General features: G+C 36.8%; 1 protein-coding gene across 3 annotated transcripts in view; it reads right to left on the bottom strand.

Annotated features, from left to right (window-relative positions):
• Positions 1-23,842, bottom strand: part of LOC108503304 (interleukin-1 receptor accessory protein-like 1) — a 666,680-nt gene that overhangs the window by 301,433 nt on the left and 341,405 nt on the right. Inside the window, exon 1 of one of the 3 annotated variants that reach the window (XM_017827165.1) lies at positions 3,641-3,692. The exons of the other annotated variants lie outside the window; for them this stretch is intronic. The gene's annotated coding sequence lies outside the window, so the exon portion shown is untranslated. Of the gene's footprint in view, positions 1-3,640; positions 3,693-23,842 lie in introns of those variants that run through there. 3 annotated transcript variants of the gene reach the window in all.

The raw sequence follows: 23,842 nt of genomic DNA, 5'->3' as shown, positions 1-23,842 counted from the left end.
TATTTATAGGTATTACATATATATGTTTAGATAAGGAATCTCAATTGAGTATGTGAGGAAATTAAGTCTGGTATACATTGGTCTTAGATTTCCCTATGGAATGACTAAATAAAGTGACTAAAACAAAATAGTAACCCAGCCTGAGGAGAGACTACTATGGGGAGAGGTTACACTAACTTCTAAAAATTGAACAAGCACTTGTAAGGGTGCCTTTTAGAAAGGAGATTTCCAAGAAAAGAGAATCTCTGGGCCATACTAGTGTGTTATGTTGTATAGCAGATGGCAAATTATTTAATCTCTTCCATAATCTCTCATTATTGAAACTACTTCTGAAAATACATTCTGTTCTCCAGTAGCTTTGTTTTGGAGATTATGAGGAAGATCAAAGATTTTTGATGATGGAATTTCAGTAGCACTTGGGTAACAGTTGCACTGTATACCTCTAAACTTTTTCCTACAAAGAACTCAACTGCTGAATACTACAAAGTTGCTGAATATCAGCTGAATTGTGATAACTAAATATATGAAAACTGTCCACTTGGAGTAAATATAAGAAAATTCAGCAGATTAGTTTGTAATGCAAGAGGATTAAAATTAATCAAGTTACAACATGTGTACAGCAGAATACAAACACCCTGTTGCTGTAACTTATCTAGTGGAAATTTCTTAAGATGCATGATCATGACTATGTGACTAGAACTGTGCAGAAAAAAAGAATTGCAGTGAGAGCTTCAGAAAGAGCTGAGACTGAAAAAAACCACTTCATTTCAAACAAAGGGTCACTTTTTACTTTAAAACTTCAGATCAAAAGTTCTAACCATATAATTAATAAGTATAAATAGACCATGTTGTTACCAGGAAAAGTACATATTTTTAAAAGTTACATATTTCTGTTTATTAATCTATTATACGTTGCTTTCACTCTTTAAATACTGGAAGAGAGATAATATATTGAAACTGTGGTCTTGGATTTAAAATATCAATATTCTTTGTGAAACAATATATTAACTGCATAAAACTCCAAGTGGTTTTGACGACTATTTCTTGCCTACAGGTAGTCCTATTAGACTGAAACTGTAGATAAGGATTTATTTAAAGCCATGTATGTGTCAGACAGATATAGAAGTTAAAATACAGTCTAACATTTAAGACTACAAACCAGTTCCAGGAAGCTTCAAAGCTTCTCTTTTTCTTCGCTCAATATGACAAAGTTATTTATTTTTCCCCAAGCTGGCAAGAATTTTTAAATAATCTTCACTGTACATCACTGCTTAAGTTTGATTAACTGCGTGTGTGTTTGCATGTAGAAAGAACTGACCTAGTAATTACAATGTTCTCGAAGAGGGATATGATGTCAATATTTATATCAATATATTAATACAAATGTATGATGCCATTAGGAATCTGTTAAGCAAGGCTTTAGAAATCCTTGGCAGTTTTGAGACACCCCAGAAACAGAATTGAGGACAGAATTTTTGGGCAGGACAGTGGAGCAGGGGTGGACTGAAAGGCTGAGCCTGGGAGGAGGAGGGAGGCACAGGGGCAAAGAGGTCTGAAGGGCAGCTGCTTTATGTCCTGGTTGCTGTAAAGGCACCCATGTGTGCCGTGGCAATGAGCACTATTGCACTGGGAGACCACAGGGATTTTCCACGGGACAGGTCAGATCAGGACCTGCATCGTGCTGCCATCAGACAGGGGCAAATAATGATCAAAGATGGAAAAACCCCCTCCATGAATCTGTATCTTCAGCAGGTGACACATCTACTTTAAAACGTAGTTGTCCTTTTAACAGTCTGATCTATGTTGTGCTATTACACATCCGAACAAATTAAAAAAAATATACAGTGATACGGGTGCATTGCTTTATGTCCATTTAGAAAAGTATCAACCTTTCATAAAGGACAAATTTTCCTTCTCTTTTGCATTTCTTTTTAGCGCCAAGAGCCCTTTAACATCTTCTGTGTGAATGACTCAAAGGAAAAATAAATTCTTGACGTTACTCTGAAGCTTACTACCAGCACAAATAGAGCACCAACTACCATAATAAACAGTAAATATATACTAACCAAAACTTAGCCATTACCAATTTGTAGATCCTCCTTTATACAAAAAATACTATAATTTAATGACTACCAAAAGTAGAATATAACTGACTATGGCGACAAAAAAAGAAAAAAAAGAAAAAATATGCTGGTGCTACAAAACCACAAGAAAAACTTCTATATATGTATAACAGTGGGTTACTTTATCATCAAATGGCTAAAGAAAGGACACATTTCCTTATAAAATAGAAATTTTTAATTTAAGAAGTTTTTATGATATATGCTCTTCGTGTAGATGTTACTAAGTACAAAACATGGCAGTTTAAGCCAATAGGAAATTCTTGAAAGACTTAGCAAGGAACAACAATATTAACTGAACTTTAAAGAGAAAATATTAACTACAGTAAATCTGCACTCCATGGATTACAAAAAGTCATTATAAATCTGTTTGTACACTTATTTCTGTTTTAGAAGAACCCATATTATTATAGCATCTGGCATTTTCCTTCCTTTTTTTTTTTGTCCATATTAAGTCGAGAAGCTAAAGCTTATGAAAGTTATTAAATTTTGTAAATCTTTGCTCCCCAGTTTGACATTTCCTCTGTTCCCATATGCCACGTTTGCCACACTTGAGACAGCTTACCAAAGAGAAAGAGGTCACCAGAGTAATGCAGTAGTTCAGTACTTTAATCTCATTAGGCAAAGGAAATTAAAATCGCTACTATTTGAGTTTGAGAAGAAAACTTTACTCCTTTCACCAAAGTTTGCTTTAAAGCTTAGTGTGAATGTTTTGGTTGAAGCAAATCTAAAGAAATAGAATGGATTTAATTGAGTTAGGAATCTAAATCCCACAAGGCTCAGATAAAAAGCTTTCTCGGGTACCTTTGTGGATCAGGTAAGCACACTAATGTGCTTAGCTGCATTGAATTTCAAAGACAAAAATCAAAACATCAGAGCATTTCTCTTTCTCTCATAATGCTATATCCTAGAATACATCCAATACAAAATTGACTCAATAGATAAAGAAAAAATACATTATTATACTGAAATACATTTTTGCATCCTGACTCTATGAATATCATAGTAATATTTTTGAAATTAAATTCTGAAAAAAAAAATTCAATCAGAAAAAATCATCATCTTCAATTGAAAGACAATTTTTTTATACATTATCAAATAATTTTTTCATTCTGGTTTAATGAACAGACACATGATACTTATTTGATTGTAGGACTGCTTTTTTCTACAGTGACCTTGGAACTCATGATCAGATGGCTCAAATTTGCCCTAGCAACCATAATTGTTAGTGGTCAACTCATGCAAAATCCTTGCAGCCACAGTAACTCTTGATTAAAGATGAAAAGGGAATTACACCACTAGAGATAGAGTTCAGCATGGAAGTTGCACAGGAGAAAGGATTTGGACTTTGGACATCCAAATAATAATAATTTTACAGGTAAAAAAAAAAATTCTTTTTTGATTTACTTCAAGAATTGTTTCAATAGTTCCATACAAGTTACTATGAAGAAAATGGTCTCTATCCCAGCCAAAATCAGCACAACATCAAAATGAAATTCCACAGATTGGGTCAAACCAACCTCAAAAGGTGTATTTCAACTGCTCTTTCCTCTACATCTATGTAACTTAGTAGACACACATTGAAAAACTAAACATTATGAATTATTACTGAACAGCAAAAAACCCAAAAAACTATATTTATCTATAAGAAACAAGGAATCTTGCACTGTGTAGTTGTAAGTTTGCAAGCCAGACAGTCGAAGTGCATACTGAGTTAGCAGTTCCAGTAATTTCTAGATGATTCCAGACAGTTCTGTGGTTGTTAGGGGTGCCAGGGGTGGCCCTTTGGCACAGAGAGGTGTTCCAGGGCACTTTGTGACACATTGTGACACTGGCAGTGGGGGTATTTAAGGAGCACAGAGACCCGGGGTGGAGACCAAGAGATTACCTTGCTCAGGAGTCAGCAGCTCCCAAGCCCCCTACTTAAAAAACCTGGCCTACAAAACTCATAGTACCTGGCCTACAATCTCATATTTATGCCTTTCCAGCCACTGAAGGAATGAACATTTTTATAAAGGAATTCAATGAAATTAGAAATGGTTGTTATAACCCAAATATTCCACTGAGATCAACTTTTATTGAGTGATGCTTCATGTGTTTGATCTCTGTGCAGCCTTTTTGCTACCTCAAATGCACTGAAGTAAAGAAAACGCTAGTATATTTTTCAAGATAAGGTCACAGAGCTGAAATAGATGTTGATCTCTGATTATTTAAAATTTCTTCAGGGATTTTTCAATTTAAGAACTAATTCACCTTCTATGTATGCTCATTGTCCTCCTCTGCACATATATGGACATACTTAAACACAATTTAATTATTAATGATGAATTTTGCTACACAGTGTAAGAAATACTGATGAGAATGAGATCTGAGTGCAATCTGGAGCTGTGCAATTTTAGGATCCCTGATGTCATAGCCCTCTGTTAATACTGTTGGAAGGCAACATGTGGAATGCACAAATACAGGATCAGATTTATGTCAGAAGAAAGGGGATGTGACCGAAGTAGATAAATAGTTATAGATCCCATCATCTGTACAGACAAAGATGAATTTGTGGGTTTATGTCCAGACAGAGAGGAAAAAAAAGACTAAGAACTTTTTCTATCAGAAAAAGAGAAACTGCTTCCATTTTTTCTCTTCCAAACTGAAAGAAATAAAGTTAAAGGTAATGAAGTAAAAAAGAAAAAGAGTATATTAAAAATATCAGAAAGAACCAAGACTGGATAATCCTGAAAGGCTGAGAGGACATATGAAAAAAAAACACAGCTAATAAGGTTTCATATGCTTTTCATTACTATAAGTGCTCCTTGTTTTGTTTTGGTTTGTTTGTCCTCAGCATCCAAGTCTTTTTTGTGTGAATTCAACAGAAAACAAGTGAATTCCTGCAATAGTTCATATTATCTCCCCAAAGTTCCTTTTCTGGGATAAATAATACATATTAATTTAGAAAATGCTCCAACAACAGGTTTACGCATGAAGGTGTTTGACTGCTTTATGACGTGTTAAATTTAAGGTCTCTCTGGGGAGGACTGCAACATCTGGTAGACAGATAAAAGAAGATATAGAAAAGCCTTGCAACATTCTTCTGGATTTCTAAGTGATTGAAATATTTTCAAGGAAATTTAACCTTTTTGATAATCAACTTATTCATCTTGCTTGGACTTCCTACAGTTTTTATGCCTTTGGAAAAAAATACTTGGGCCATTCGTGACTCAGAATACTTCCATCAACACTGCCTCCATACAATCCTAAACATCCACTGGTCAGATTATGTGACCAATACATCTGTTCTAGAACAAGCAGCAGTCACAAGTATTGAGGCCATGTTGCTGAGAACACAGCTGCGCTGGGCAGGACACGTCTCCAGGATGAAGGACCACTGCCTTCCTAAGGTTTATGGTGAACTTGCCACCTGCTGCCACAAGACAGGAGCCCTGAAGAGGAGACAAAAGGACTCCCTGAAACAACATCTCAGCCTTGGCCATATTGATCATCATCACTGGTCTCCTCTGTCCTCCAATCGGGAGGTCTGGAGACACACTATCCATAAAGCTGCTTCTTCCTTTGAGAACACACACAGGATCACTCTTAAGGAGAAAAGCCGACACAGAAAGAATCGTGTCTTGATACCACCTAAGGAGTCTTTCCACTGTGCCTTTTGCAACTGGACTTGTCTATCTTGTATTGGCCTTTTAGGCCACCAGCGTACTTGTAGCAAGTGTGGGTAGAGTCCTTCCCAAATCTTCGTTCACGAAGCCCAGCCATGATGACTTGGGACATTCTAGTTGTTTCAATGTGTGTTTAGACACAAGGTTAACTGCCTGAAATAGGGATACAAGAGGAGAGCAATAGTCTACCAGGACTCTCTAAGAAGACAGGAGAAAAAAACCAAAACAACCAAACCAAACCAAACCAAAAAAACCCACACCAAAAATGTATGTAAATACAAACAAACATATGACTTCTTTCTTTATTTGATTTTTTGTTTTTATTTTTTTCCCTCCTGTATAAATACCTGAGCCTATTTTGAGTGGAAAAAACCCCAACAATTTACATATATTTATAAGGCACGGTGATATTGGCTTGGCCTGCATTGACTGGGCATGAAACAGCCCAGTAGAGTGTACAAGCTGTTGAGTTTTGTACTTCAGGTTGAGAGCAACTCTGTGCTAATGAGACTGCACAGCTTCCAATCTGGAGAGCTGCAAAACTCACAACTGTCAGTGTAGGCATCTCCAAGAAATACATAACTTCTACTTCCCTTTCGAAGATGAGCTCAGTCTCTGAAAGCAGTCAGAGGTTACATCAACCCCTCAATTATTTTTTCACACAACTTCCCCGGGGTTTTGTGAGTACTGCCAGCCATTGTTCCATTTTACAGTAATAAATTAGTGCACTTCAGCAGTTCAGGATGGCTGTTCACATGGTGTTTTTCAACACGTTAGCCAAACAGTAGGAGAGAAGTAACATGCATCTCCCATTTGATATTTGAGTCTCATTTTACACTTGAGTTTGCAAACAGAGTAAGAAATAGTATTTATCAAGCTTCTTCTCAACATAGTCTTCTTAATATCAAGTGAAAATTGTCTTTGAGAGTAAAATTGTTTCCATATGAGTCTTCTGCACTGCTACATTGCAGTCTGTAAGTAAACTGAGTTCTTATATTGGTCATCAGTAGTTTAATTACCACTTTTCTCTAAGGTTTGATCTTCAATGGCAACAAACATACATGATGAAAAAGTTTAATTTTTTTTGTGGCTTAACCATAGTAAACAAAGTTTTCCACCAGCATGAATAAAAATATTATAGCTTTATAGAAAAGACTGATTAATATGAATGACCCTGATGTGTAGGATTTAGACACAAATCTCTTTTTCTTTCATATAAACTTCGAAATGGAGGCCAACATTTTTCTAAGGGATTATTTTTATTTAGAAAAATCTATATTGTGATATCCAGAGCTACAAGAAGCAAGACAGAATAAAGAAAATCTAAGGTAAGATTATATGCCTCCTAAAATGGTAACTGCAAATCAGTTCTTTAACGTGCCACTGACTCAGAGGGGTAGGTAAGGAAATAAAATCAAAACTAAAACATATAGACTGTGTGGCACATGTGAAATTTGAATGGCATCTGATGTACTATTTTACACATGTAATAGAGAAAATAAACAGGATAACGTACATAAGTATTAATCTCAAGATTCTCACAGCCTTCATCCTCAGGAAATTTGTTTTCTATTTCCTCAGAAGAGATTTTTTAAATAGTGACAGAAGAAGGAAGAAAAGGCTATTTTTAGTTGTGGGAACTGAATGATCAAAATTAAAATCCATGTCTCATAATTAATTTGGAACACTTTACATGGTTATATATGAAATCTAGATGATATGACATTTTCATTATTATAAAAATATTATTAGTAACTCCACAGTTAAGGTCACATTGAGATTTTTGCTGAAATTGTGATTAAAATCCTTTCCCACTTTATTGATTGAATCTCTTTTCCAGAGTTAACACAATATCTTTAGAGCAGAAGTGATTTTCTTTTTCTGGGAAATATTATCTCTCAGAGAAAAAAAAATAAACTGATCCCTTCTGGATTTTTCTTTTACCTTTTCGATGCCTGCTATATTTCTTCTCAAAATAACAATAATCACACAGTTCAATCATATATATATATATATATATACACATATCTGAAATATAGCTTTGTATATAGCCACCTTTGAGACAGGTCACATTTCAAAAAACTTTTTCCATTTATGCCTTATAACCCCCTCAGAAAAGTAGAATCAGAAACCTTAGACCTTCTTTTCTATTATTCAGGATATCACCCTATCTCTACAATTACCTTCTATCCAATTTTTTGAAGTAGAGATAACTGCAGAAAGTTCAGCAAAATTATCTGTTCAACTCAGTGAAATCAGGGTGCCTGTAAAACTGGGTCATTCTTAATAAAAATTCTTTTTTGAAAGGAAGTTGAAAAAAAAAACAAGGACACAGCATTAAAGTAAAAAAAATTATTCAATATTCCCTGTTAAGTAGTCAGATTTTGTATCCATATTACTGCACAACAATATAGAACCTAATGTAAAATATCAGCACTTGAAACAAAACACTTAATAAACTTGATTTTTTTCTCTTTTGTCCCTCAAACATTGCTATTCACAACAAATCCAGATTTTAAAACGAACTCTTCTTCAGAAAATTGTATTACCAACCTCTGGACTTGCCTTACCCAGTAAAAATGCCTCCACTGGAAAGCTCCTCCTATATAAAGAAGCTTCCTATCTTGATGCTCAGTCAGGAGTCACTCAGCCACCTGTATGTGGTGGGTTGACCCTGGCTGGATGTCAGGTGTCCACCAAAGCTGCTTTATCACTCCCTCCTCAACTGGACAGGGGGGAGGAGGTATAACAAGTGTCTCATGAGTTGAGATGAGGACAAGGAGAGATCATTCACCAGTTACCATCATGGGCACAACAGACTCAGCTTGGGGAAGTTCATTTAATGTATTACCAATCAAAATCAGAGTAGGATAATGAGAAGCAAATCAAGTCTTAAAAATACTTTCCTCCCACCCCTCCCTCCCTCCCGGGCTTTGCTTTATTCCCAGTTCTCACCTCCTTCCCCTGAGTGGTGCAGGGAGATGGGGAATGGAGGTTGTGGTCAGTTTAGGTTCAGTTCAGGTTCTTTCTTCTGTTGCTTCCTCCTCAGGGAGGGGAGTCATTCCCCTGCTGGAGGGGATCAGCACAACAGATGAATTACAGCCCAGCTAACTGACAAAGGTATTAAAAGATGTATTTGTCTAAAAAAGAGAGGAGCCCACTGCAGCCAATTATAGTAAAGCTGTCAGAAAATAGAAAATTACTAATTACCAGATGCACTCATGAGCAAGTGGGGGTTTCACTTTTGCAAAAAGGTTTCAGAAATATATTTTTGTGTTTTTCTTTGGTTTCCAGGCACACTGGAAATTTTCAGCTGGACTAGAAAATTAATTCATACGTAAGGTTTTCACTTCATCTTTTGACTTCTCCACTTTCTTTTTACGGGATTCTTATGCTTGTTTTAAGGGATTCTTGTGCTTGGTTTTGGATTTTTTAGTTTGCCACAGATATCTAACAGAGCACTATGGAGTTAATAAATACTGTCTTCAATGGAAAATTTTCATTAGAATATAAAATTGTTCCTATTATGATACAAATAAACATTTTGATGAGGAAATGGAAGAAAGTTTTTAGAAATAACTCACAGTATTATGCAACAGTTTTTTTCCAGCCTGAAATATCCTGCAGGTCTATTGTGAAAAGCATGTTCAAAAGACTATCAGGTCCCATCAAGGCATTCAAACATGTAGAATTATTAACTTCTTTGTGAATCAGGCCCTATTGAAAAGGTGGCTGCATAATGTAACAGTAAACGAATTAACCACTGCAGATAAAAGATATTGAAATTAAACTTTAAAACATTAGAATCAAAAAAGTTACATAATAAACATATGGTAATGAAAAATCATCTGAAAATAAATAAGGAACAGAAGATTTCATAAATTAATATTTTGATCTATTTCTTGAGTTGCCAACAGTTGTTAAGCTTTTAATTTAATCTGCATATAAATGCATTTTTCTATCTTTTATTAAAAAATCATAAGATCCATTTCACCAAAACAAACATGTAGAGATACTGGAGGCTAATGAAAATAACCTTTCACATGAAAATATGTGATATATACTGGAATGGTTTATACACAAACAAAAATGAAATCCATCAAGTTGTATCACAGTAAAACTACTCCTAAACACTCTTGTACAGTGTACCTACTAGGTACCAACTTAGAAAGAATTTAAAAATGTCCTGGTTTTTTTCTTCCTTAATAAAGTTATCCAATGTTCTTCATGTCAGAATAGGGCCAGATCTTCTAGGTCAATATTTTTAGTTGACTATCATCTCAGTCAATGGAGGAAATAGAGATTCTTACACCAATTCTTATGTCAAGACCATTTAAGTAATTTTTTTTCTGAAACTCCTGCTGGAAATTGCTTCATAATCTCCTTCCTCGAATATTTAGAAAGTATTCTGTAATTCAGAGCTCATATTTAATTTATATCTTACATTTATTTGTGGTCAGTTTATAGTTGCTCTTCTTTGTGCAAGAATACATAATTTATTTTCTCTTATTATTGACTGGCAATTTGGGAAAGCCCTGCAGCCACCTTAGGGTGGCTTATCTGAAATACAGAGGAGAGAAAAACCAATTTGACTCATCAACATGTATCCTGATCACTGTACTACAAGGAACACTCCCCTTTGAACAGTTGGAATATTACTAGTGATACTAAGGAGTGTATTTGTAGCATCAAATTGTACCAAGAAAAAAATGTTTTATCTTTTGAAGGTACATTAAGAATCCTACATCAAGTGTACTTCAAAGGCAAAATTACAAAACAGCAGCAGTGAAAATAATTGCTTCAGCTACTGATGGTACAAGTTGGCCCCAGATGGGTCCAGCATTGTCAAAAGAAAAATGCAAACTTATTAATTTTAATAAATGCTTAAAGTAATCTTTATCCATATCATTGTCAATCCTCAATATCAGCACATCAGACTATACTCAGTTATTTTTTCTAGGTTTTCTCCAGTTTGATTAAAAAAAGTACTACAGTCTTTACAGTCCTCAAAAAATATTATGTCTCCTTTTCTTTAATTTTTCCCTCATATTCCTAAGTAAACAGCTTGACAACTACAAAATCATAACTGAAAACTTGATATGCCACCTGGCAGAATTTGAGATCTGTCCAAGAGAACCATTACATACAATTTTAATTCTCTGTTTCATCATTATGATATATTATTGACATTTTACACCTATTGCTAAAGTACATGCACAGAAGCAGTGGATCGCAATACAACAACATGAAATATCAGAGGCAATCTCTTGTAAGAGAGAGAAAACAATGCCAAAAGCATTATATTTCCTTTGCTCACCAAGACATGACTATTAAGAATGATACAATTAATATATTGTAAACCATAAGGAAAATTGGCATTGTGGGTTCTCCTCAGACTACTTTAGGTATCTAATTTGAATGCCCAACAGAATCTTCCTGTACAGCCAATGGAGAAAAATCTGTGCGGGGCAACATGGAATGTGAAAATTAAACACTTAAAATTAGGTGAAGACTAAATTGCCTGTACATGCAGATGGAGACCCTGAACACCGAATCCTGGGAGGAGAGACCTCACCTCAGGGTTGCAACAACAGCACCTGCCCCTCCTGTCCTGTTCTACTCTGCTGAAGGCTCAGGTCATTTGCCTGAGTAGAAGCTAATGCACAAAGACAGTTTACAGCCCAATTATCCAATGATACTGGATTATGGACTCTGATGGGTCCTGCAACAGGGGTAGGAAAATGTAAAGGAATGTCATGCTGTGTAGCCAAATAACCTCTACAACTCTAAAACAGTGGGCCAGCACTTGTATAGAAGAGCATGTAGCCATGTTTGCAAATTGACTTTTCCTTTTTGCTAGAAGGACTTATACTTTTTACTAGAGTAATCCACAGTTTACCAGTGAAAGAAAATCATATCTTCATATCTCAGGTTTTTAGTTTTGTGGTCCATACACAGTCAGTAACAACATACTTCCTCATTCCTTTCCCCACACCTCTGCCAAAAGGAGGGTTAGAGAGGAAGAGACACAACCTAGGTGGCATTGCTTATGAGGACCACTGGTTGGGGATGTTTCTTCTCCTTTCAGCAAAGCACAACATTACTTCTCCCACCCCATGAGTATAAGTCTCCAAAAATCAGTTCTCAGCAGCTGTCAAGCAGGAGCCAAGCTAGCTAGCCTGTGTGAGGAAATCAGACAACTGAACAAACCCAGCGGCTGAAATCAACTCTCAGTGCTCCACAGATATTCTGCTCAAAAACATTTCAAAATATACAGTTACATTACAGCAGATCGGTTTCACCCAGTGAGAAACAAATTAACATCTGTCTAGAAAATGATGCTCTCTTGTACACTTCATCTTTCTCTGCAACTCCCCCTCCAGTTTTCATTCAATTTTAATTCCTACTCAATTCTGTTTTTCTGAAGAGTGAACAACTCGGGGATTGCAACTCTGAACTGAGTGTTTTCTAGCTGGTGAAAAATGTATGTCTTCTAGTAGGTGCTCTTGCCAAGAGAAATGCAACGTAAAAACATAGTGATTTTCATCATTAAGCCTGCTTTGTCAGATATGGGATTTTCAGAGTCCCTTAATTCAGTAGTAATATCTGCTATAAGAGATTAGGTAAACAAGTGCTAATTAAACTGCTGGACCACAGCCAAGCTATCACTGCTAAACAAGAGATACCTGAACAGATGCATCTCAAGAAAAGGCAAGAGATGCTACTTTAAATACTTGTCTGGTTTTTCAGTTCACTGAACCTTCCAGATGATACAATCTGAAGGTTACAAATATAGATTTTGTCTTTTAGTTTTGGAAAAAAATTAGGAAAACTGTTGGACTAAAAAAAAAACAAACAGCAAAGCATAGTTCAAGTGGCATAAAATCTGCAACACAGAAATTGTGTGATTTCTATAAACTCTGTAAATTTCTGCAAGACAATCCCAATATGTGCCCCTTTCAGCTGCAGGAAAAGTTTATCTTTCACCTGCCTGTAGATCAATGTAGTATAAATAGAGACTGATGATATTGTCTGAAGGGAGCTTTAAAGGCCATCTAGTCTAATTCCCCTGCAATGAGCAGGGACATCTTCAACTAGACCAGGCAGATCAGAGTCCTGTCCAATCTTGAACGTTTTCACAGATGGGGCATTCACCACCTCTTTGGGAAATTTAATCCAGTGTATCATCAGCCACACTGTAAAAAAATTCTTCCTTGTATCTAGTCTGAATCTATCCTCTTTTAGTTTAAAGCCATTACCACTTGTCCTGTTGCAACAGGCTGTGGGAATAACCTGTTCCCTGCTTTCTTATAGATCCATTTAAGTACTGAAAGGCTGCAATAAGATGTCTCTGAAGCCTCTCTTCTCAACTCCCCTCCCCTGCTCACTGAACAACCTAAACTGTCTCAGTCAGTCTTCATAAGAGAGGTGCTCCAACCCTCTGACCATTTTTGTGGCCTTCCTTTAGAGTTAAGCCAAAATGTAAAAAAGACCTCACGCAGTATCCGAGGTTGTTCTCATGTGGACTGCCTGACAATTTCCTTAACTCATGAGATACAATTGCAAAAAAATGAAAGTTAAAACCAGGCCAGAAATTAACAGAGAGAGAAAAAATGTATGCCAAAGTGGACATTTTTCAGTGTTCTAACTGGCAGCTACCAGTGGAGAGGAGGTACGGGGTTGGCAAAAAAAAAATAAATCTCAAAACTTTTATACTAATCAACAGTACTTCCTTCTCTCTGTTCATTGTAGATAAAAACTTCTTAGAGCAACATAAGAGACAATCTTGATTTTCAGACAAGGAAGCTTTAAAAGGAAATATTTTTCTTAAATCCCTTCAAGTTAACAGTGCTATTGTGCAGCTCAGAAAGTCATAAAATCACAAAATCACAGAAGAGCTGATTCTGGAGAGCTCTTCTGGAGAGCATCTAGTACAGCACCCTGAGCAGGGTCAGCAAGAGCAGGTTGCTGAGCCATGTGCAGTTGGGTTTTGAATATCTCCAAGTACAGATTCTCCACAGCTTTGATGAGCAACTTGATCCACTGCCTCATCACCCTCACAATAAAGCTTTCTCTTATGCTGAAGTGGAATTTCCTGTGTCTCCTCAGTATGAAAGACTAATTGAACAAAACCCCTCTGCCTCTTCAGTCACACTGAAGTCAATGGCCTTAAGACTCAGTGGAGCAGTGGAACTTTGAGCATAAAAGTAGAGAAAGGCATGGACACAGGAATGTGTATATTGTTTTCCCTGTATTACTACTTTTTTTCTCTGTTTTTCTGTAACCATCACATATGGGCTAAATATGACTCCTTGATTTTAAGATCTGATGGTTAAGAGTTTAACTGTTGTTGGCTTTGTTCTTGGTTTACACAGAATGAGCTTTTTTGCCTGTTACAAGACTGAGTGTAACGGAGTGCTAGAGAAGACAGAAAAATTATGGGTGTAAAAATAGTTGGGTTTAAAACTAAAAATTGGTTAAAGTATGAAGGATACACTGTTGAAATCACTCTGGCATCTATATGACTTCCAAAGAGAAACAATTAGGTTTGTCAGCTGCTGATGATCTTTTGTCTCAAGAAGTCACTGCAGCATCTTTAGTTTGCTATGAACAAAATCTTTATGAGCATTGATGTTTACTACTTCACGCAGCAGAAATACATATTTTAGCTTTAGAGCAAAATTAATTCTTCCTGTTGGTCACCTCCAGGCATTCAGTCCAGTAAAAGAACATATAATAGCCTTTACTAAGCAACAGTGCTCCCATCTGTGTAACTATTGCAATATTAATTTACAATATCAATAATTAAAAATTAAAAACTGAAATGTGTTAAATGTATGGAATATTAATTATCACAAAGGAGTGGTAACATCATACCATATTTTCTCTCCTTTGACAGAGAGATTGAACTTCATAGGTATGGTATTTTAGGGGGACTAATGTAAGAACTCGAAACCTCATAAATTTTCCTTACTACCTACACTTACCACACAATTCCTTTTGTCTTCTGAGTGCTCAGAAATCCCTTAAGTGAGCATTTCCAACTCTTCAGTTTCAATATCTTTTTATTTAAGATAAATGACCACTTATAGCTTGGGGTACTTACCTGGCTATTAAACAACAAAACCATTAGCAGTGCAAGTAAACAAATTTCTTTTCTGTATTCAGTTCCACCTTTAAACAGGAATGATTAGCTCAATTTTCATAATTTTAGATGACAAGCTGTCAAAAATATGCTTTTCCCCTTCCTGATGTATCTTGAAAAAGCATTACCTCTCTGCTACCCAATTATTCAAAATCACTAACCAGAATATTTAGCGTTCTTAAAAAAAAAAAAAAGGAAAAGAAAAAAGAAAATGTAGTACTGCAAGACAAAGCTGTATATGGTTTATATGAATTATAGGAAGTCATAAAAAGTGCCATTTTTCTTCTCTCAAGCATCAGATAAAGTACTGTAGATATGTTTCAGGATTCTGAGAGTGTAGTAAGAGAGTATGTGTAGACAACAGGTGAATTAATGTTTAAAAACCCTAAGTATTGATTTATAAATCCAGTAAAATGAATCAGTGAAACATCTATTTCTTCAAAAAATTCTGATCCTGCTTTTTTTTCCCACATGTACTGAAAAGATATTTCAGTTATGAGATGAGGCACTGTGCCATGACTACATTCATGTAGGCCAAAAAAAAAACCTAGTCTACTCCTCGTACTTCCCTGTCTGACCATGCAGGTGCCACCCTGGGAGCCACAATTGCGCCACTGGAGCTTGGACTGTGAGACCTTTTCGAAGCTACACACACCACACTCACACAGTTAGACCAGGTTCCCTTACTGGCTCAATCCCAGGTTTCCCATAGCCCAGTCTTAGATCCTTAAAATAATTTAATCACGGTGCAATAACAAAGTAACAGCTCAAGCTGGGTGTCTCCAAGGAGGGACCTGAACAAAGGAAACCCTGGAATTTTATGCCTTCACAGTCTTAGCACACTGAAGTCTGGGGGTTGTTGGCTCTTGCTGTGTCTCTGTGTCCCCCACCTCTCCTGGACCACAGGTCTCTGTGCCCTTTGTTATGCAAAAGATTGGTGCCTTTTCCTGGCCTCTTGCCTCAGGCTCCTGCACCCTGGAGCAAAACCTGCAGCTTGTGCTGCAGCTCCACACCCAGCCGCCTGCACTGAATGTATTCCTCAACACCACTTCAACTGTACTATGCTGGTAGTTAGAGTTCTGGAAGCACACAAAATAATTGGTTTTCACTTCTATATTTCTCTCCAAATTTCTTTCCACTCACTTGAAAGTGTATTTTTCCTTACTGAGTTCTATTCTTTGTTATATACATTTTTAGTAATGTTTGTAGTCTGGCTTTGCCACTTTGAGGGTTTGCTAAGGTCTCTTCCAGTGAGATCTGAACCTGACAAGGAAAAATCATAGAATTGTTAAAGTTCAAAAAGACCTCCAAGGCCACGGAGTCCAAGCTCTGACTATTCACCATCATCGTTATCCTTCTCTGCACATGCTTGAGCACTTTCAATGTATTTCTTGAAGTGAGGGGCACAGAACTGGCATAGCACTTGAGCTGTGGCTTCATCAGTGCAAGAACAAAGGGAGAATCACTGGCCTTGTCCTTCTGGTCACACTATTTTTGCTACAGGCTAGGATGTCATTGGTTTTCTTGGCCACCTGGGCACACTGCTGGCTCAAGAAGAGGAAGAAAAGGATGCACAGCTGCCAGCAAGTACCACTTTGTGCTAACTGCCATAGTCTTGGCAGGTCTTCTCTGGATATTAAAACTTTGATCCTAAAATGCTTACACACAAGCTTATTTTAAAGAATTTGAATGACCTAAGTTAAGATCTCCCACATGCTGAGGCTTTTTCAGGTGTCAAACACCTGCAAAACTTAGACTCAACAGACTGTCCTCTGCTGCTTTTTCTTTTCTGCTTTTCCACCCTCCCTTCGACTGCTTCAAGCAGGTAACAAGCTGGAGGCAGATTTAATATGGCAAAACACACAAACACAGGGACCATGTTTATGAATAGTATCTGGAGTTTAAATATGATAGGCAGAAGATAATCTTACTCTCTTGTATCTTTGGCTTACTGAAACCCACAGTGTGATTCACTGTGCCTTCCCAAGTGTCAGTGAATAGTCCCATTTTCTGAAGCTTTTGCCAGAATAAGTAGAAATGAGCCAGCATCTTGCAGCATAGAGGCTCTGAAAATCTTTCAATGCCTTAGACATCAGTAATTATTTAGTCAGGAATCCTACAGAGGAATTAATCCCTACCTGAGAACCATTTGTTGTTGCGGCAATAAAACCCCTTATATCAGCATGAGTTGTCCATACTTTCATAATAGAGTACTTTTTTTCCCTCTAAGCTTCATGTAATTACATATTCAGAAAAATTCAGTGCAGCAGACTTCAGATTTACCTATCATGTCTTACAGACATCATTAGGGAAAAAAAGGAATTGTGTGAGAAAACCAATTTATTTTATGCTTTGAAACATTAAATTTGCAGGTAGATGTTAGAGTTTTGTATCATTTTTCTCTAGCATATATATTCATTGTGTCTATATAAGTGTAATTGTAAGTATATGTATGACAGAGCTTAAAGAGTGCTAAGGGATACTTCTAATCTGGTAACAATGAACATTAAAGTTAGCAGAGTTTTTCTATTTTCTTCTGTTTATTTCCTCATTTTAAAGACGACTCCTCTTCCCCTTGTCCAAAAAGGAACAAGTGAAACACTTGTCAGAAAAACACACACGGGCATAGAGAAGAAAAAGAAAATGATTTTGAAAACATCCCAAAACCAAAAACCACCTGGTCTGAGATGCAGAAATAAAAAAAAAAAAAAAAATCCAACCAAAAAAACCCCCGAAAAAGCAAGTCAAGATCATTAGATAGAAAATGTCAACTCGTACTTTCTTGGTGTTATTTCATACATATACATTTGGCTTATGACTTTTTTTACTATTATTTTTAACCATAGTAATGAAAAATCCACAGGATTCTCATAAAGTCTAAGAAAACATGGTCATAAGAAAAGAAAAAGAAAAAAGTAATTGAGTTTGAAGTGATTGATTAATCCAGCTTTTCCAAGCACGTCTTGTCAGATATATTACAGAGGTATCAGTAGCAACACCACAGTTAATGCTGTATTGAGATGAGCACTTAAAGCAGGATTAAAATTCTCCCATTTCATCCTTCGGTGATTAAAATTAGACTCCAAACGATGTAGCAACTCTTCAAAAGATAAGTACATCCCAGGCAAATTACAGAGGAACATTTGAAAATAATGGCCTATTAAACATTTTCCCCAAGAGCCTTAATGTGTTGGCATCACCTTAATATCACAAATGCGGTGACTTTTTTAGAAATACACCCCACTCCTAGAAACTTTCAAATTGGAAGTGCTTTCTAGGTAAGCCTTTAACCATTGTAATTAACCTAATTTCTCTTTTTTTACTTGTAGGAGTCAAACAAGATCTGTGCTGAACCTTTCAGCTGTGCCTAGGCCATGTAAATACCTGTGCACTAGTGCCTGGTCTCCTCCATAGGTCTGACTCTAATTTTAACTATAGTCTTGCTTCAGACTTATTATAAAAAGAAAAAAAATCATGTAAACCTGAGAAGTTCTTAGGTGTTCCCAACACTTTTTTTACTAGAATACCCAGAAAATTAATGTAATTTCTTAAGTCAAGAAAATATAATTCATAGTAGGCTGTCTTTAATTAATTTAAAAATAATCATAATAGTTGTGCATTTTATATTGCCGTCCTCAAGTACCTCTTCATCTCTTGAATGAGGGATGTCCTGAGGTGGCTGCATGTATGAACAGCAGGGCTGTGATAGCCCAGTAAGAGCTTCAGGCAGCCATAACAAATCAGAGCAAATGCAATTCACCTCAGTCACCAGGTCACCTATTTCCCATGAATCAAATATCACAATATTTGAATCAAATATCACAAGTTCTGACATATTTTTTTAAGTAATGAAATGCAGTATTTCATAGTAATATTTAAATTGTTTAACTAGTTACAGAGTATTTCTGTTTCAGATGATGGTATCTATTGCATTCTGCTCCAGTAAAGAAGGAAGGAACATTGGATAGAAATCAAGTTTTTACATTAACAATATTCACATAAATTAGAGTCATTGAATAGATCATTGTGAATAACTTAAGCAAATCTACTGTGCTGGTATAATAGGTACAAATAACTCAAGGTATTTTTTAAATCTTTTTGTGTCATATAACAGAAAAGCTTTTTCCTTCAGAAAGACCTTATTAGTTTTATCAATTTACTGAGAAGCACGTTTTAATGTGATTATAATTTCCATCCACAGATACCCACAGAAGTCAAATAACATATTTGTGGTTTTAAATTTGTGCTGCTCTTTATGTTGAAGCCCTATGGCATTTGCCAAAAATATTAAAAAGTTATACCAAAGTAATATATTCCTGCAAAATTGATAGAATCTTATCTAGCTGAGTTACCAGTGGTTTCTTGAATATAAATCCTAAGTGGAGTTTTGCTGTGCAAACTGTCATTTTAATCTCGCTATTTTCTTTTAACAGCTTACTATGCCTATCATGGCGAGGCTTCGCGAACGAAGATTTGGGAAGGCTCTATCCACATTTGCTACAGGCACGTTGGTGGCTTATGAGGCCAATACGTGACAGACATATCCGATTGCAAAAGGCACAGCAGAAAGACTCCTTAGATGGTGTATTCTGCAATACACGGTTCTTTTTGCATTGCCTTTTTTCCTCGAGAGTGATCCTGCGTGTGTTCTCGAAGGAGACAGCTGCGTTATAGATGGTGTGTCTCCAGGCCTCCCGATTGGAGGCCAGAGTAGACCAGTTGTGGTGATCAATATGGCCAAGGCTGAGATGCTGTTTCAGGGAGTCCTTGTATCTTTTCTTCGGGGCTCCTCTCATGCGGCAGCCAGTGGCAAGTTCACCATAGAGTAGGATCTTAGGGAGGCGGTGGTCCTTCATCCTTGAGACGTGTCCTGCCCATCGCAGCTGCGTTCTCAGTAACATGGCCTCAATACTTGTGACATCTGCTTGCTCTAGAACAGATGTGTTGGTCACATAATCTGACCAGTGGATGTTTAGGATTGTGCGGAGACAGCGTTGATGGAAGCGCTCTAGGAGACGCAGGTGGTGGCAGTAGATGACCCATGATTCAGAGCCATATAAGAGAGTCGACAACACTATGCCTATACTATTTGTTGAAATCTCAACAAGTTTCTCTCTGATGTCGTGCAAGATTGCATAATAAAGTCTTCATAGTAGCATCTTACTGTTTAAGATATGAATTTTTATCATACAATGCAGTAATTCTTTTCCAGTATGTTGCCTTGCATGTAAACATTATATTGACTTTTATACTGTTCTTTTGTCATAAAATAAATTTTATTCAGTTTAGACACTCGTACAGTGTGTCAGGGTGAAAGTTACCAGTAGAATGCACAAAAGCTCAACCTAAATATTTGCAAGACCACAGTATGCAGCATTTTAAAGAGAAAGATGACAGAAAAGATGTCTGGAAAGAGCTCAACAGATTCTGATTCTTAGGTTCTGAATCTATAAGAATTCCAGTTACTTAGTTGATATTTGATGGCTCTGCTGGGCAAGCCCACAAACAGGATTGCAAAAGCTCACTGGTACAACTGATTGTAGTGAGATCCAGCTTTTTGTTTTGCATGATGAGTCACAAATTAAGCTTTGTACTTCTCACAATGGTCTCATACATGGTTTTTCCCAGCAAATGGTTCTTGTTCAAGATCTTCTGAAGAAAAATTGCATAATCTGAAAGACATTTTCTTTTATGCACTTTATTTAATTTGTAATCGATTTGTGACCTGCAGAAGTACTTGGATCATCTCTTTCTCTGAGATAAAGTTCTCTGAGAAAGCCTTAACTGGAAATCTTGCCATGCCATTCTTTCCAAATTTTTTTCAAATTTTTCACTCTGTTCTTGGTCTGCTTAAACTTTGCATTATTCCAAGGCAGATACAAAGCCTAGTTTTAAACAACTGAACATCAAGGCATATAAGGGTGTATTTGACTTGAACATTACTCTAAAGGACCCCAAAGTATGTTTCCTGTAGTTCTTCCCCAACAGGCAGGCCAGAGAGTTCTCTGATGAGTCATTCGTGAATCCTTACAATATCCCAGTCTTCCTCCCAGTCTATTCAAATGCCACTGATTTTGAGTACAATGAAAAAACTCCACTCTGAAATACTAATATGGATTGGACTTACACAATAACTAAAGCACTTAGCCATCACAAAAAAAAAAAAAAAAAGATTTTGATTTCTTTTTGCTGTTCTCAGGCATTCCTGCTGCCAAAAATCAAATGGCACTGCTGGAAATCATATAATGCTCCATAGAAATGGCAAGCTTTTTTTTTTTTAATTTTCATTTAGAGAGAAATAATTGTGAAGGCTGTTCTGCTTTCTAAAAATAGAAAACTGCAAAACAAATTAATTTTACATTTGCATTTTATACCCTCTTCACTAAAATATTTTCCTCCAAAATATGCAAATTCAAGAAAAGTAACACACTACTAGTCATTTTTCAAAACCACCAAATAGGCAATATATATTATCTAAAAGCCTCTACTTTATTTCATAGCCTCAAGTTTCTTCTTTGAGATGTTTTACATGAAATACATGACAGAATTGTCACCTTATTTTGCAGTTTATGATATAAACAAGGTCACTGTATAATTCAGAGCATAAAAACATTTTCTGATGGGGAAGAAATTGAGTCTTAGCGCCACACTGTAAAGTTAATTGGACCACTGGGAAAAGATATTTCAGGTAAGTAGCTACAGTAGATACTTTTTTGCTATCATGTATAGATATTTTCCTCTGAATCAATCAGTTTGCTTGTATTTTTTCTATGAGAGTAATTTAAATTATGCTTAGAGCTTCTCTAATATATTTTATACTACATGCAATCTTCATCAAGATGGTCTTGCTGTGAAATGAATTTCACTGCAAAAGGCTGTTTACAAGGAGTTGTTTTCTGGACCTGTTCTCAGCACTGATCACTTGAACCTTTTTTTTCAATATTCTGGACAGGATAACTGCTATAGCATGCTGACATTAAGTGCTTTGTCCTTATTCTAAGCAGATGCACAGAAGTTACAACCAGATCAGTCGAGTACGGAACAATTGTTCCTCATGTATTTCTTTCAGTAGTAATAGAGTTCCACTTAAGGCAGAACTATTGATTATTGGTCAGGTCTCCTGGTAAAGTTGAAGATCAAGGAAGAATGAATTCATTATAAGAAGACAGGTGACAAAACTCTTACTAGGGATGATTTCTCTATAGATAAGACCAGTGTTCTATGATGGAGTGTCTGAAGCAGTTGACAAGGGAAGACTGACTGATGTCATCTACCTAGACTTCTGTAAGGCCTTTGGCACAGCACAGTCCCATATGACATCCATATCTCTAAATTGGAGAGAAATGGATTTGAAGGATGGAATATTTATTAGATAAAGAATTGGCTGGATGGATGCAGCCAGGCAGTTGTGGTCAATGGCTCTATGTCCAGGTGGAGGCTGGTGACAAGCTGTGTGCCTTGAGACTCTGTCTTGGAACCAATGTTCTTGAATATCCTTGTCAGTAACAGAGAATGAGACTGAGTGCACCCTCAGCATGTTTACCGTTGCCACAAAGCTAAGCAGTGCAGTTGACACAACAGAAGGAAGGGATGTCATCCAGAGGGACCTGGAAAAGCTCGAAGAATGGGCCCAGTTGAACCTAGTGAGGTTTAACAAGGCCAGGTGCAAGGTGCTGCGTCTGAATTCGGGCAATGTCAGACATGAGTATGGAGTGGGAGAAAAGCTCCCTGGGAGTAGACCTATGGAGAAGGACTTGGGGGTTCTGTTGGACAAAAAAGCTGGACATGAGCCAAGAGTGTGTGTTTGCAGCCCAGAAAGCTGATCATGTCCTGGGTTGCATCAAAAGCAGCATGGGCAGCAGGTCAAGGGATGTGATTCTGCCTTTCCATTCACTCTGGTGAAACCCCACCTGGAGTACTGCATCCAGCTCTGGGGTCACCAACATAAGGACATGGACTTTTTGGAGCAAGTCCAGAGGAGGACCACCAAAATGATTTGAGGGCTGGAGTAGCTCTCCTATGAAAACAGGCCGAGAGAGTTGGGGTTGTTCAGCCTGGAGAAGAGAAGGCTCCAGGGAGACTTTATAACAACCTTCTAGTACCTAAAGGGGTTTGCAAGAGAGCTGGAGAGAAAATTTTTACAAGGGCATGTAGAGATAGGACAAGCTGGAATGGCTTTAAACTGAAAGATGAGATTTAAATTACATGTTGGGAGGAATTTTCTTACTCAGAGGGTGGTGAGGCACTGGAGCAGGTTGCCCAGAGAAGCTGTTGATGCCTCATCTCTGAAAGTATTCAAGGTCAGGTTGTATGGGGCCCTGGTCTAGTGGAAGATGTCATAGCCCACACTAGGGGTGTTGGAATTAAATGATGTTTGAAGGCTCATTTGGAGCCAAACCATTTTATTATTTATTCTATGATTCTGTGACTCTTGTGACTAGGATTGCAATTTACAGTAATGAAATCATCAAGTGACTCTGATGCTTATTGTGATGCACATTTAAAACCAGAAATTTTAGGCTGGGGGTGCACAGTCAAGCTTTATAGTTCCTTTAGATCCACCTGTTGATTTGACCTTAGCCTTTGATTACTTGCTTCACTTGTCAGCCTCCAGATGTAAATAACTCCTGAAAAAATGAAAATAAGTGCAAGTTTTATGTTTTCAGTAAACCAGAAGATGGAAATAAGGATAAGACAAGATTACTCAAAAGGATTTTTTTCCAGAGCACTGCCATACCTCTTTGTCAAAGCCCCACATTTAACCCACAGGGTTAAAAATATTTCTATAAAGGAAGGTATGCAACTATCTGTACAAATACAAGTACATGTTATGTATTAAGTATTTCTAATGGTAATCATTTCAATTAGATTTTTCAATTATAATGTTAGTATAACATGAGGTACAATCT

This window comes from Lepidothrix coronata, unplaced genomic scaffold, assembly GCF_001604755.1.
Source record: "Lepidothrix coronata isolate B3197 unplaced genomic scaffold, Lepidothrix_coronata-1.0 Scaffold135, whole genome shotgun sequence".
Lineage (NCBI taxonomy): Eukaryota > Metazoa > Chordata > Aves > Passeriformes > Pipridae > Lepidothrix > Lepidothrix coronata.
Note: the sequence above shows the minus strand (reverse complement) of the source record. Positions and strands in the feature narration are given on the sequence as shown.